A 14,583-nucleotide genomic window follows, 5' to 3' on the forward strand; every position below is an offset into this window, starting at 1 on the left:
TGATACAGCAATCTACTGTGACAAATCGTGTCTAAAAACAAATCTAAGATGTTATAACTGTGACTTTCAGAGCCTGAAAATACTTGCTGAGAATAATAATCAGGTAGGTTCATGATGTCTCCTGTAAATTAAACTTGAATGTCAGAAACAATATGGTATGGTTGTCCACTATGTATTAATCTAGACTGTATCTGAAGCCGTCACTATTGCAGGTGTAACTCGTTGCCGATAGCCTTTTCACTCGATGTGATCATAATATACTTTCAACTGACTGGTTCAAAGAATGTTCGCCAGAGGCAAGACATGGCTACATATGCTTGCTGCTTATCATGCTTTTACGGTGATGTGAAATGAAGGACTGGCAAGATCAGAATCATCAACTATGGTGGGCATAATAAGATATAATTCTACTGAATTCTGTTTCATCTGACGTGATCGCACAAACTTGCCCTAGACAACGTTCAGACCCATTGTTCATGCCGTATCATTTCCTCACTTCAGCATTACAAATTATGCCTGTATATGAGAATGTGGCATTTATGCGAGCGAATATTTTTAACAAATGCTTTGTCTAGCACCGTGTGCAGGCCCAGCTGAATCATGTAGTTTCGAAGTAGCTAAGTAACATTGGAATTACTATTTTAATGCACTTGGTAGCTAAGAGTGAATGCTTTTTTTTAAACTGGTTCATAGATCGTTTACCTTTTCAACTTTGTCATATTTTTATTATGTTCACTTAAAAAATTAAGTTAGTCCTTATAGCTATCGCTCTTCCCGAAAGTCAAGACGGAGTGACCTCCCTTATGAGATTTCTAGACCATGCAATTACTACTATTCCATAGATTTCAGTGTTGCATAAATAAGCGCTCTAATATATTGTCAAATGTGGGGTCAGGCAAATTAATATTTTGTATTGCTGACATAGAATGGAGACAGGGAAGATACCTACCGTTCGCAGGCAAGGAAGGCATGTCTTGTATGCAGGCAAAGTATGTAATTCCTGTCACCTTCATGCAGATAAGACAGGTAACTCTTGCGCGCTTATCATCCTTTTGTTTAAAAATCATTATGTAAGAAGTCATTATCTGCCAATCGTCCGCTTTCATATTTGTCTGTAAAAACTATAGGAATCATAATCTGACATCATTTGTGTGTAAACAATAATAAAGGCAATTCTACATGGCAGTATAATGAAGATTAGCGGTGTCTGTATTATCTTTATTAAAAGTATGCAGACCAAATTTCATTCGTGGTGTGATCTCATGGTGGCGCCAGAATCTCTCCAGGAGAAAGAGCCATAGTCTGCGCTCTCAGATTATATGGAAAAGTTGCGCTGTTCTCTTTTAACAACGACAGGCGTTAGCCCATTCTTTCCGTTACATATTTATCTGCAATTTAAGAAGATCACCACTGATTGAATCTAAATAACAAACTTCCATTAATGCAAAAAATGTTGCATATTGACGTTATCCAATAGAAATGTGAAATTGCCAGCTGACATTTGAAAGGCATACGTTATTGATTAGCGCCATGTGAAATACAAATTCTGTGAATTAAACATACGGGATGAGTTTAATTACAGCTATTTCAAAGCAATTGAGAACAGACGGGGAAATCAACCTGGTTCCCAGTTCTTTCAAAACGTAAATTAACTTGCTTAATTTTGCTATATTAATATACGTCTATCATTCCAAGAAAAAATCAATGTAAACAATAAATAAAACCTAGATCTGAAAATATCGCAGACTAAATGGTGTACATCAATACCTATGTTGCTGTCGCTAGTCTAATTACGAGCCAATTCTGTCAGATAAAGATGGAAATTAAAACTGAAGATTGAAGTAAAAGAACTCTGAATCAATCATGTATACTCTTTGAGAAATCTAAAAGCAAATTTTGAATAATTATACCCTGAACATTCATTCACGAGACTTCAGAATGTAGGTCACTAGGGTCATGATACATACGTAACCCTTTTCATGTACGGCAATTTGTTGTGTAAAACGAGGGTTTTGGGAGTATAAAATGCGCTCAACGTTCACTTATACGTTTAATTATATATAAAAAAGATTATATATAAAAAAGAACCGAATAAATCGTTATTGTTGATGCATATCATTTGCTACGTACCATATGTTGTGATGTTCATTGGCTATAAAATATGGGAAACTTACGTTACTTGGTCCAAATAATATGAAATCAAAACGAAAATGTACTCATGTTTCAGATAAGTCTGAAATCAAAATCCTGATAAATCTATCAAGTAATATTTGGACAAATTTTAACATAAATAATGCTTAATAATGCTTACCGATACATACGTGATACAGATATACTAAACAACGAACACGTGATGATAGCCGACCAAATTTGCATGCTGAAAGGTGTCATGCCGCTATCTTTCAATTCACAGTATAAAAAACAAACACCCCCCCAAACGAAAAACACACCAAAAAACAAACATCAGGTACAAAAAGGACAAGCCAGTAAAACTGTGTTATACTCTATGTACTAAAGCCCACCTATAGGTAAGCGATTCCAATGAAAACTTTTGATTGACAACTTTTTATTGGACAGGAATCAGTGAAAAAGAAAGTGTAGATATCATACATTATAATATAATGCCCTTTTTGTTTATAAGCGATATAATCACTGTGTATAAAGTACTGATAAATATGTTACAGAGCGTAACGTATGTATTAAGACTTAATCCAGAACAAAAATGATTATCAATGTAAAATATGAGTACAATTTAGATCTTCCGTTTAGCTCTACTATATAATTATTATTAAAGTCACCATTCATATTGGATACATTTCTAAAAAGTTTTAAAAGTGACTATGAATGACGAGTATATTCGGTAACTAATGGTTGAATGACTAACATAAAAAAGAAAAAAATCTTTAGTGCTTAGGTAAATTATAAACGAACCAGGAAAAAAAAATACAATGCAATTGTAAATTAGAAACAAACCATGAGTGTAAACATTTATTTTTACAAAAAATTAATTTCAGCTATACTCAATATTTCACATGATAATTTCGTAACGTATTATCGATACTTACGTTATTAGTCCCCTACCGACAAAACCGGGGGAACTCTAGGTTTGCACTGACTTGTTCTTGTCTTATGTTGCGTGTTTAGGCTCCTTTAAACAGTAACTCGAAAATAGTGAAGACAACAAGAGTTGTAAAATTTAACAAATAATTTATTTCCCTGGAAAAAAAAACAAGGTAAAAATGAAAGATAAAAAAATGGAACTCAGGGTTTTAAGAATCAAATCCAAAAATAATCCTAGAATAACACAAGAATTAAAAATTAGATGTGGTAATAATATAATGTTCAAAAGAAATATGAGTTCGAGTCCCGATGAAAATTTAAACTTGAAGACAATGACGTATACTATAGTTAGTATAGTGCTGTTGAGTCAACAGTTCTTTGTTAGTCCACAGACAATAATATTTAAAGAAATGTCTTTGTCCAAGAATTCTGTATGAGTACTAAATATTTCCAGGAAAACGAATTAATCTTTTAGAATCCAAATAATTTAAATAAAAATTAAAATGTAACTCCAAACTGGTCACAACAAAACGAACATCTTGACACAAGTGTTTCCAAGACCAAACTGACTAAATTCTCTATAAACATCGGTATTAAACATGACTACTGCGCAATTAAGATAAAACCAGAATTTCGAAATAGAGGTATTTACATCTAAAGTCACGTATTCTCAGTATGACCTTGACAGAAACCAATCATTTACTCTAAGAATAAGATAAATATGGAAAGTTGTTTATTTGACTCACTGGTTGCTGAATCAAGATCGGGAACTAGGTCAGATTTAGGTGTTTACGACAAAACATTTAGGTCTAACTAATTTCTGGAAAATGCCAAGTTCCAGTAAACAAAATTACATTACTTTAACATGTAATACATTTTTTTAAAAAAAAAAAAAAAAAAAAAACTTTCAGACAATTTAATTAAATCAAATATAAATTAAATCAAATATACATGACACTTGTTTTATTTAGAATGGCCAAAAACAAGAAAGGAAATACAAAAGACATACAGGGAACGCCAGAAGGTTAAGGTTCGGAGTTCCTCCAAAGAGAGAGAGAGAGAGAGAGAGAGAGAGAGAGAGAGAGAGACAGAGAGAGAGAGAGAGAGACAGAGAGAGAGAGAGAGAGAGAGAGAGCTAGGCAAAGGCAGTATTATGTGCCATCGTCACAAGTAAATAAGAAGAAAAGGGAGGAGAGAAACATGAAAAAATAAATTAAGAAACAGACTTTCACGACTGAGGAAAAAGAAAGAAAAGAAAGCAACAAAGCATAAGTGAACTGACCGTTGAATATGACAGTGATATTGTACCAAGAAATGAAGAGCCGAATTATAACCTGATAGCAAGAATACCATTTATTACTAAAAGTAACAAAGGGAAATGTTTGCAGATGATCAGGCGTAGGGCTCTTGTGCGTTCCCACAAAAATATAGGTATTCTGAAATCTGATGTTTCCAACCTGAGACGTAAGACACAGACAAAAAATAAGAAAATTGAGCGACTAAGTAAAAACTCAGACTGTTGACAGCACCTAACGAATTAACACCAAGCAAACAAGCCGTTGCAGATGTTGAAAATTTATATCTGACCTAAGCCAAGTAGACGGAATCTTGTAAGAAGAAAACTCCTTGTATGCAATGCAGTTTTGTCTATAAAAAAACAAAAACCAGGCGTTAAACTTTAAAATATTTCCGTGGTTTACACTACAACACACACGTTACCAATCTACGTTACATAAACCTTTTATAAAATACATTGGTTATTTTGTTTTATTTTAAAATTTTCGTGAATTCACTTAATTAAGCATAACATTTTTAATCATTTTATCTTCCTATAAAATATAAAATAAGTCATAATGATTATATTAGATCAATGATCATGTGAATAATGATGATATTCAACTGTCACATACAAGAGAAAAATACTAAAATGACGAATGTACGTGTTTAATATGGTTAATCAAACATATTTGTAATAATTTCATGGCACCATAGGTCTTCGAGTCAACATAGGGAAGACACAAGTCTTGAGGAAGAACACTAGAGTGGGCGACCCAATCACCATCAACGACCACCCTCTGCAAGAAGTAGACGAATTCACGTACCTGGGCAGCAAGGTCGCCACGGATGGAGATTGCACAAGGGAAGTTACCACAAGAATCAGCAAGGCCAACAAGGCCTTTGCAATGCTGAAGCCCATCTGGAGGACAACAAACCTCAGCGCCCACACGAAGATCCGTATCTTCAAGAGCAACGTGCTGAGCATCCTTTTGTACGGGTCAGAGTGTTGGAAGACCACTGCTAACATAGAACGCAAGTTGGAAGTCTTCCAGACCAAGTGCCTGCGACGGATCATGAGGATCTTCTGGCCAAACATGATCTCGAACGAGGAACTCCGGCACAGAGCGGGCGCAAGCACCATCGATGAGACCATTGCTCGGCCACGTCTGCAGAATGCCCTCTGACTCGCTACCAAGGGTGGCACTGAGATGGACTCCACAAGGGAAAAGGAACCGTGGCAGACCCAAAGAGACCTGGCGCCGAACCGTGGAGCGAGAACTCAAGACCAGAGGCCTCACCCTTCAGACCGCCCTCATAACAGCAGCCGACAAACCAAAATGGTGCTCACTTGCTGTCGCCTCAAGCACCAGACGGCGCAGAGAGGATTGATTGATTGATTGAAACGAGCCGTTGCAGATGTTGCAAATTTATATTTGACCCCAAGAAGACGGAATCTTGTAAGAAGAAAACTCTTTGTATGCAATGCAGCTTTGTCTATAAAAAAAGAAAAAACAACAGGCGTTAAACTTTAAAATATTTCCGTGTTTTACACTACAACACACACGTTACCAATCTACGTTACATAAACATTTTATAAAATACATTAGTTATTTTGTTTTATTTTTACAATTTCGTGAATTCGTTTAATTATGCATAACATTTTTAATCATTTTATCTTCCTATAAAATATAAAATAAGTCATAATGATTATGTCAGATCAATGATCATGTGAATAATGGTGATGTTCAACTGTCACATACAGGAAAAAATACTAAAATGACGAATGTACGTCTTTAATATGGTTAACCAAACATATTTGTAATAATTTCATGGTACATTTTCATGACCAAAAGGGAACTAAGAAAACTGAATGAAACCAATTATAGATTTAATGTACAGTCTCTTGTTGTTTGCATCTAAGACATACGTTATATTTTCGGAGTGAATGGAAAGGCATACACATTTTAAACTTTCGTACTTATATTTTGAATCGGAAAATATTATGATTAAAATGTTATTAATTTGACAACTTAAAAAGATTTTTATGTTTTGAATATTCATTATTATCAATTTAAATGAAATTTAAAATACGAGAAATTTTGGTAAACATGCATTTTACTTTACGCACATTTATCTGCCTTTTTTATAACTCATAATAGCAAAACGCAATAATGTTTTGAGTTAAATTTATGTGCAATTATTGCAAAATACCTAATTATACAATTTTCAACCATTTTCCGGGTATAATTTTATTTGTAAATCATAACAAAATACTTTCAAGTACTAGGAAATCTCTTGTAACGTATATATTTTGCTTGAAAATTAAGGTTTTGAGACCATATTTGTGAGTAAACATAAACAAAATATGGGTTCGTTGATGATGTTGAAATTTGTACAGTTTAAATGTCAGAGTTCACTGTACAATAGGCGAATACAGTTGCTGTTTCTAGATCAGATAATGTGATTAAACATAACTTTAAATGGCATTTGGTCACTTTATTTTGTTCCTTATCCATAAAACTTCCATTGAATATTATCAAGAAATGCTTAACGGCAATTTTAGTGATCACGTAGGTCATTTGTTTTACTTAGTCACCCAAGCGGTGTGATCCCGTTTAAACCAGCTTTTGTCGCGCACCATATGTAACTGGGACAGCGCCTGCAGTTACGTTGTACAACAAGCATAAACATAGACGCAATCACTTTGTCATGTACAAAAAAGCCTGGGAAAACACCGAGAGGAACAGACACAAAAGGGCACAAAGATAAACAGAGACACGTCAATGTAATCATTGATAAAATAAAGCCTGGGAAAACATCAGCAGGAAAACAAGACACAATTCCAATAAATTGTCGGTAATTATATAACTTTGTATATATTTTATGTATGGTACGTCGTGTCTTATATTTCAGCTAGTACTTAATATTTTTTTCTCATACACATTATTCCTTCGTACGCGTAAAAGTCAGTAGAAAAGTGGTTGTCAATTTACATTTATTTTAGTTACATTTTACATTATGCTAGATTATAATTTTGAAGAGATGTCAACTGTACAAATTAAAAATAAAACGGACATATAAAAATGAATGTTACTCCTCTATTCTAATAATAGTTGAACACCCATACGGGAGATAAATAAAAATGCGCGCGAATTCATCTTAACGCGACTGAACATTGATTCCCTATGCACTAATAATAGTTCCATCCAATATCAACTTTCTTGATCCAATCTAATGCCGAATTACCATTCAGAATTTCCATACTGATCGATAATTTTTGTCTGGAAATATTGTTACGAATATTATTATGCCAATCACTCAAAAATCACGATTGAATAAACTGTTAGAATTAAATTACAATTAGGTTTGTAAACTAAAATTAATTTTTTAATTTATATCAGTAAATGCGTTAACATGACCCATGAAACTTTTACTTCAGTGTGTAATAAAAAGAAAATTTTCTTTTCCTACGTTAATACCGGATATATTTGATCCTGTCTTTACAAAAATGATATATTTTAACTCGTGTCTTGCGATTAAATATATCCGGAATTAACGCATTAAAAGAAAATATCCTCTATTTATTATATACTTAGATGTGAAATATATTGATCTATTGGTGAAATAGTTTTGATATTATTTCTCATACCTATATCTTCGCGTGCCACAAAATATCCGTTTATTTTCACATGTAAACACAGAAGATTTCCCAAAATTATATGCAACGCTTGATTGTGCGTATCTACAAAAGTTGTAACTGCAACAACAAATGAGTACTTTTTTATATCTAAAACAAGTAAATAGAAACTGCCTTACATTTCAGACATGGAAATTAATCTTTGATAAGAAATTTGAACAGACGCAGTTCGCGTCTCTTAATTCCTCTTACTTCTTTGAGAACAAAGAAGAACCTGCTATGATGCAATGCTGAATCGGACTAACTTTTTTTCTCAGCTAGGGTCAAATAATTTACAAAATGAAAATGTATTTTACTGAGACCTAATCCCACCGCTTTTTGTATGATCAGGCCATGAAAGTGAAGTGACTTTACGTAACGGTGATGGGGGTGAGAGTGTACTGTTGCAAAGAGTGAGTTCAATCTTCGATTCGGAAGAATGCTTTGTATATAATAAAAAGAAAGTTGTCTTTTCCAAATTAATATCTGATGTATTTCATCTTGTGGTATCAAATACTCACCACTTGTTAAAATATTATGTTCTGGTACTACACGATGAAATATATCCGGTATTAACTTTGGAAAAGGAAATGGACTCTATACATCAAGGTTTGGTAACACCATTTTGAATAAAAGTGTGGTAACATCTAGAAAACAAAAATATATGACACATATGCATAGAAGAAGCACTTTATTTATAAACAGGTATCATGGAATAGTTTAATTAGATACCTTCAGTAAACTAGTTACCACAGTTTTAAAAGAGCTATTGAAATCAGAAGTCTGCTTGATTATTAAAATAAAAGAACAAGCTGTGTTTACAGCGGTTAATTCAGCAATAAACAGTTATTGTTTATTAAAGGCACACGATCTTGAAATTATTTATTGAACAAATGGTAGAGGTTCTCTTGCCAGTAGATCGATTTTAGAAGGTCGCTTTGACTCATTTCACGCAGACTGGCTCTATTATGTTTTAGTACATATTCATGAAAAATACTCACATCTTTGATGTGTGACTTCAATCAGATTTTCGTAATTTGGGGATATTGAGACAAAAAAGCCATTGAAAAGGTTCAGGAGAACTACTTGTGTCAAATATCACATATTTTAGAACATTTTGTCCATGTCGAAATCATTAGATAGTGTAATCAGAATTACTTGTGCAATATATGTAGAAGAACTACTTTGTACGCATGCCTTTCGTGGAGTAGCATGGTTGTCCCAAGGTATTGGTAATATTCAGAATGTTGATCGTGCTATCTAAAATGTTTATAAATTTGTTCCTATTGTATTCACTCAAAAATCTCGATAATATGTAAATTGTGTTTAACAGACTCTTTCAGTTTGACATGTTTAATACTTGTCAGTGTCATATTAGAAATACTATAAAAAAGTGTCGATGGCCCCTTAAAGCTTTATAGTTAGAAAAAAAAAAACACTCGACGACAGTGTATTAAGATCTACAAAATGATGATGTGTGCCTATACGATTTTTAAATACTGAAGAGTAGAGTCATTGCGATCCTATTCTGACTTAAATATAATTGACTGGCAAAGGCAACATAATTCACCCCCAAAATCATTGCTTCAATATTAATCCAAAACAATTCATTCTTTAAGTCCCGTTCGTTGAAACTATCTGTGAATTGGACTTCCACAATAGCAATTTAGTATAATATCTTTAACCCAAGGCAAGAGGAACTTGATGCACACAACGGCGTGATTAATGCAAATGTCAGTATAGGTCATGAAGTCTATATTTATGCTTTACTTTGATTTGATTTCACTCAAAAGCCTCTTTTAAAGCCCATTTAAAATCAAGATGATACAGACACAAATATACTTTCTTAATTGATATTTTTTTTAAAAAAATTAATATTAATTAAGCAAGTTATATTAAAGTCTCTTTCATTTTTAGATTAGACATGAAGTACTCATTATTGTGACATGTTCCGGAAGAAGAACAATTAATGTTTTTGTTGCACAATCGTATAGAGTGAGGTGGAAAAGATATTAATAACGTCACAATAGATGAAAAATTCAACCATAATCATATAAATGGCCTGACGGGAACACACCGCTTGTGTTCAGCTCATAAACTCAGGTAGGAAATATGTATCGTATCATCCACCTATGAACATGTATAACTAATAATAACATACATGATGGCTTCAAAAATTCTGCTGGAAAGATAAATTAATATGGTCATGGTCATAATAATAATAATAATAATAATAATAATAATAAGAAGAAGAAGAAGAAGATGAAGAATTGTTATTTATGGAAGGTAACGCAAATAGTGAATATTCAAATTTCCCTCAATTTTATCATTTTCAACATACTGATAAAAATAAATAAACTGTAATGCCAAAAAGCAGGAGGATATGGTTATAAATTGATTTATAGCTATATGTATTATGCTTACCTATGATATACCTGGACGTATTATATATACCCTTGATATATCTGTATATATTTTACAAAGCTATGGTATACCTGAATGTATAACACATACTTATAATATAACTACATGTATTACATATAGCTATGGCATTTTTGTCCTTATGCATATTTCTTTTATTTTGCTTCCTTCACCGTTTCTGTAATTAAGAGTAGAGTAAATATGACCTACCTTACTTTTATCTTTTTATTTATAAGTTGTTTGCTGATCGTGAATTTTAGTTTTAGTAGGGACTTTTTGACCAACATCTAGTCATTCCACTGTGTCATGAGTTTTTAGATAAGCTTGAGACAAACTTAATTTATCAAATCCTATCTTAAGATCAATCTTTTGAATCATTTTTGTTGTGTTCAGATTTAATGTAAGAGGAATTATTTAGTTAAAATGATAATTTTAGTTAGAAAGTACTCGACAAAAAAAAAACAAAATAGAAATTGTTGGAATTAGTGAGAATTCATTCAGAGCCATTCTAGATTGTATCATTGTTATAAATATTTAATATATTTTGTGTTCGATTGACCTTTGCACATTGTTGAGCGTAGTGTAGTAATGGCTTACCTGACCGTACCGATGTTTATAATATTTGTTAGCATATTTGTGTCTCTCTCTGTCTCTCTCTGTGTCTCTTCGTGTTACTCTCTGTGTCTCTGTGTCTCTCTGTGTCTCTGTGTCTCTCTCTCTCTGTGTCTCTCTGTGTCTCTTCGTGTTCCTCTCTGTGTCTCTGTGTCTCTCTCTGTGTCTCTCTGTGTGTGTCTCTCTCTGTGTCTCTCTCTCTGTCTCTCTCTGTGTCTCTCTGTGTCTCTTTCTCTGTATATCTCTCTGTGTCTCTCCGCGTCTCTCCGTGTCTCTCTCTGTGTCTCTCTGTGTCTCTCTGTGTGCCTCTCTCTGTCTCTCTGTCTCTCTTTGTCTCTCTCTGTGTCTCTCTGTGTCTCATTGTATCTCTCTCTGTGTCTCTCTCTGTCTCTCTGTGTCTCTCTGTGTGTCTCTCTGTGTCTGTCTGTGATTCTCTCTGTGTCTCTCTATCTCTCTGTGTGTGTCTCTCTCTGTGTCTCTCTCTGTGTCTCTCTCTATGTCTCTCCGTGTCTCTCTCTGTGTCTCTCTCTGTCTCTCTCTCTGTCTCTCTCTGTCTCTCTTTGTCTGTCTCTGTGTCTCTCTGTGTCTCTCTCTGTCTCTCTGTCTCTCTCTGCCTCTCTGTGTCTTTCTCTCTCTGTGTGTGTCTCTCTCTCTCTGTCTCTATCTCTCTGTGTCTCTCTCTGTGTCTCTGTGTCTCTCTTTGTTTCTCTGTGTCTCTCTGTGTCTCTCTCTATGTGTCTCTCTTTGTCTCTCTCTGTGTGTCTCTCTCTCTGTCTCTCTCTCTCTCTGAGTGTCTCTCTCTCGCTTTCTCTCTTTGTCTCTCTGTGTGTGTGTGTCTCTCTCTCTCTCTGTCTCTCTCTGTCTCTCTCAGTATCTGACCGTCATGGGTTCAAGTCATGTGTTTTTGGAGTTCCAAGTTTTTCATCAAATTGGATGGTAAAATGTGATTGTATTCATTGATACATGTTCTGGATATATTCATGACGTGATTAGTTGTGGTGTAGTGTAATTACTATTTTTGGAAGTTTTCTTTCAAGTATTAATTTTGTGTTTTTAATATTTTTTTGTCATATATTCATTTAACCCATTTGTACCAGGAGTACCAGAAGTAGGGACTCTCATAGCTCACTTATAGCTCACTTATTGTTCAGTTCTATATTTAGTTTGTTTAAGCCTTAATGGGTTTAGCGAGTGCAAGTCAGAGCTAATCTGGGCTACGAACATGACTTGGTATCGGCTCTCTTGATAACTGCTAACTCATGTTCATCTAAAGAGTGTGAGCTCTTTAAGAATCTATATTGCATGAGAAAGTTAGATAAAAGTTGACAATATGACTGAAATATGGCTGAAATGAAAATATACTACCTACAATAAATAAAAACAAAATAAATACATAAATACTTGAATGTACTGGGAGATTTTCATTAGAAAACAATAAAAATGGTCTCTCAGCATGATTTTATAGATGATGTGGACACTGAGAGAAAGTCTCAAAATAGTTTTGATGTTGCTCAAGACATGTTAGATAATGAAAATGAGGACAAAGCCAATTCAAGGCCGGATTTAAACTTATCAGAGATGGATGATATGGGAAAACCGAAGGGAAATGTGAGAAACATTGAAAGTGTCACTGATGAAAATGAGGACAACATCAATTCAAGGCCGGATTTAAACTTATCAGAGATGGATGATATGGGGAAACCGAAGGGAAATGTGAGAAACATTGAAAGTGTCACTGATGCTGATACCAAAGATCATACCAATGATGATGCTCTATTTGTTTCACAGACATCGCAAGCAGAACAAGATTCAGATGTAGACGAAATTAATGAAGGCATATACATGCAAATCACAACCAAATTTTGAATTCTTAATAAAAGTGGCTTCAAAGAAAGATTGAAATCAACATTTGATGTCAAAGGTCTCAGAGATTCTAGGCAAGCTCTCTTTTGATCTAGCAAAAAGGTTAGAGATATGACTGTCCTGATGGTCGATTAGTAGAGCGTTTACCTCGAACAAATAGTGCGTCTGTGGAGGATAAGTTATCAGAAAATATTTGTATTAATTCCATTTCATTGAAGGAGAGAATAATTACAGTGACATGAAAGCATGTATATCAAAATGGGCATTGAAACATAATTATGAAATAAGATCATCCCAGAGTTTAAACTCCATTCGCAGCAATTATATATCACAAAGTCCGAAAGCTCCGGTTAATGATTACGCCTTACAAAGAACTGATGAAGATGCTGATAGAATGAGCACAATATTTGCGCAGATAGCGATAATGAATAATAAGTTTGAAGAAAAATTCTCCAGATTGGAAAACCAGTTAGGTCATATTGTCACACAGAGAGAATATGAAATCCGAAAATTAAAGTCAGACTTAGTGGAAACTACGAAGAAACTCGAAGAGGCGAACTCTCAGATAGAACAACTGAAATTAAAGGAAGAAAAACTAATCAATGATAATAGAGGAATGTATTTCTAGATGTCAACAATGGCAACCCGGGAAAACGAGATAAAAGAATTCTCTTCTTATGTACATCAACATCTAGATGTAATCATGAGAAAGATCAACTGTATTGAGGGAAAGTTAGACACAATTTGTACAAGACACGAACTTTTATACAATCAGTCTGACAAAGGAAGTGGTAGAAACGTAGACTTGCAATTGAAAGAAAATCATAGAAATCAAGAACTATCAGCATACAAGGAGAGTAGACATGACATCTCTTCATCTATTGACCAAGAAAATGTAGTACATGGACAGAAAGAAATATACAAAGAGCCTGCTAGAGTTCTTCCAGCAAATTTGCCTGGAAATGGTCCCGCTATGTTTACATTAAAAGATTTCCCGCTACTTTCACGGAATGATCGGACTAACATAACGGAAAATATGAGTCATAATCAGCGCACAGAAGTAACATCTAACAATGCAAGAGATAGTAAATCAACTCAAAATCAGCAAAAGAAATTAAAATATGAAGAATGAGCTTTAGGATGGATCAAATATATATATACATTTCGACTAAATGTACTGGATAAAGATTTTGAACTGATGATGGATAATGAATCACTTTGGAGTTCTGGGATAAAATGAAGGGAATGGATAACAAACAGAAAATAGAGAGAAGGCTACCCATTTGATAAAACGCATGAGAAATACAAAATATATTCCTAATGAGCATAGCCATATGACCAGTAATTGCATCTTAATTATAATTATGCTCATTATTTCAACATGGAATGTACGTGGTATAATGTCTAGCATGCAGAAACTAATTGAATTGTTACGAGACACATATCTATTTGTTATCACTGAACATTGGCTTTGTACAAAGAATCTAACGTATTTAGATAAATTACATGACGATTTCAAAGTAGTTGCGCTACCTACTGAAGAGATACAACAATGCTATAGAGGTAGTGGCGAGGTTGCTGTATTTTATAGATCATCACTATACAAAGTAAGCACCTTACAAAATGAGTTCCCAAATATTATGGCGGTGAAAGTCTTAGTGAGAGAGTTGGAA

The 14,583-nt window shown here is 34.0% G+C and overlaps 1 protein-coding gene across 2 annotated transcripts in view; it reads left to right on the plus strand.

The window, feature by feature from the left end:
* Positions 1–14,583, plus strand: part of LOC149786260 (toll-like receptor Tollo) — a 270,288-nt gene that overhangs the window by 28,528 nt on the left and 227,177 nt on the right. The window contains exon 2 of one of the 2 annotated variants that reach the window (XR_016424901.1): positions 5,053–7,751. The exons of the other annotated variant lie outside the window; for it this stretch is intronic. The gene's annotated coding sequence lies outside the window, so the exon portion shown is untranslated. Of the gene's footprint in view, positions 1–5,052; positions 7,752–14,583 lie in introns of those variants that run through there. 2 annotated transcript variants of the gene reach the window in all.

Source organism: Sinohyriopsis cumingii, chromosome 12 (assembly GCF_028554795.1).
Source record: "Sinohyriopsis cumingii isolate HCF-2022 chromosome 12, ASM2855479v2, whole genome shotgun sequence".
In the NCBI taxonomy this organism is placed as follows: Eukaryota; Metazoa; Mollusca; class Bivalvia; order Unionida; family Unionidae; genus Sinohyriopsis; species Sinohyriopsis cumingii.